This window comes from Carlito syrichta, unplaced genomic scaffold (assembly GCF_000164805.1).
Source record: "Carlito syrichta isolate Samal-C Ts95f unplaced genomic scaffold, Tarsius_syrichta-2.0.1 Scaffold130411, whole genome shotgun sequence".
In the NCBI taxonomy this organism is placed as follows: Eukaryota; Metazoa; Chordata; class Mammalia; order Primates; family Tarsiidae; genus Carlito; species Carlito syrichta.
The window spans coordinates 26,183-28,219 of NW_007074507.1; the positions used below are offsets into that span (position 1 = coordinate 26,183).

Sequence of the window (2,037 nt, forward strand, 5' to 3'; positions counted from 1 at the left end):
GGAGGGTGTAAAGGTCACTCAAAAACTGACATTCCTTTATCAGCTTCAGCTGTCAGACTCCAAAACTTCCCAAATGTTTATCAGAACCCCCCAGCAGGGCTTTTGTTAAAATACAGCTTGATGAGCCCAATGCCAGAGTTTCTGATTCAACCAGTCTGGCATAAAGCCTCAGAATCTGCATTTCTATCAAGTTCCCAAATGATGCTTTGCAGCTGGTCCAATGTCCATGCTTTGAGAACCACTATCCTAGACACGTGAGACACTAAGTAGAAACTTTTAATTTTATACCTCTTTAATACCAACCTCCTCTTCAGGATCTAACTACTAGGTGACTAACTACCTCATGCTCAGGAGGAACAATGGTCTATTCAGATAACAGCTTCCATATTTCACTTGTGGAAGACCTGCCTTTTCTTGCAATAGTAGTTCTCAGAGCAGGGAACTATTTTTATGGGGGATGGGGAAAGTAGAAAGAAATTGCTAATGGAATCGAAAGTCAACACCAACTTCATCCCTTTTATCCGTTCATTTTCCTTCTCTGGGAGGAATCAGGACTGAATTACTTGACTCGCCTTATTAAAATAGCATCATATCTATCGATTCAATCTCATTACATTTAGGGTTTTATTTTATTACCCTGCCCTTTGAGAAATCAATAGCCACATTTTTCCATGCTTATAACTTTCTACCTTCTTATTTTTGGTCACTTTACAATCTGCTTTATATCTGCCATGACTCAGCCTTGCGGTTCTCTAGGCTTAGACTTCTTGTAAGAAGCCAGTGCTCTCCATGCATGCCTTCTCTGCTCCTTTTTTGAGTCAGCCCTCCCTGCCTCATACGAGTTATCTGTGTACGTGCTTGTGTCTTTCAGTGGATCAGTGTCTATGGAGAGAAGGAGGCTTTCTTTTCCTCACACCACCAGACCAAGCCCTGTTCTTTCGTAAGTCAATAAATACTGTTTTTTTCTCTGTTGGCAGTTTTGAACCAGCTGATCTTTAAAACATTTTTTTAAATTCACATGAGTAAAATTTGTGTTCTTTGGCATATAGTTCTGAGTCATGGTAAACATGTAGAATAATGTAACTACATCACAACCAAGATTTGGAACAGGTCTATCATCCCTTAAAAACTCCCTCACGTATACGACCCCTTCGTAGTCAAAAATTTCCCTTTCCCTGAGCTCCTGGAAACCACTGATCAGTTCTCTGTCCCTGTAGTCTAGACCTTTCCCTAAATGAGAGTCATTCCTTTCGGCGCATGTACAATAATCCATTCTTTATTGCCAAGTGGTATTCAGCTGAATGGATATACCACAGCTTGTTTATTCATTCACCAGTGAAAGGACATTTGGGTTGTTGCCAGTTTGGGACAGTTATGAATAAAGCAGTTGTAAATATTCACAACAGGTCTTTGTGTGAATGTAAATTTTCATTTCACTTGGGTAAATACCTAAGAGTGGAATTTCTGGGTGATGTGATAAGTATATGTTTAACTTTATAAGAAATGGCCAAGCTCCTTCCTTTTGCCTCGTCGCACGCCTTAGAACAAGATGGGCCACCAGCAGCCTTACTAGAGCCACCAGTGAAAATTCTGCCAGGGTTCTCGCTCTTGCTGCGTGTGCTCACACCGGCCCAGTCTGATCCAGAAATATGACCTGAATATGTGCCGCCAGTGTTTCCGCCAGTACGCGAAGGACATAGGTTTCATCAAGTTGGACTGAGTGATCTTCCTTGGATGGATTATCGAAGGCATCCATGCAGTGAAAGCATGCTAGCTCCTTGTATATAAAATTTTTAAAAAGAAAGAAACTGCCAAAGTTTTGTAAGAATAAAATATAGCTGTACCATTTGGTGTTCTTTTCAGCAAAGTGTGATTTCCAGTTGCTCCAAATCACCCCCATCAGTTCTTGGAAGTATAAACTTGCTTTGTTTTGTTTTAGTCATTCTAATAGGTATGTAGTGTTATCTCATTGTCATTTTAATTTGCATTTCACTAATAAATAATGGTGTTGAGCCTCTTTTCACGTGTTTACTTTCC

At 40.2% G+C, this 2,037-nt stretch overlaps 1 pseudogene; it reads left to right on the forward strand.

Moving 5' to 3' along the window:
- Nucleotides 1-1,549: 1,549 nt before the first annotated feature.
- LOC110594724 lies at nucleotides 1,550-1,720 on the forward strand (annotated as a pseudogene).
- The last annotated feature ends 317 nt before the right edge of the window (nucleotides 1,721-2,037 follow it).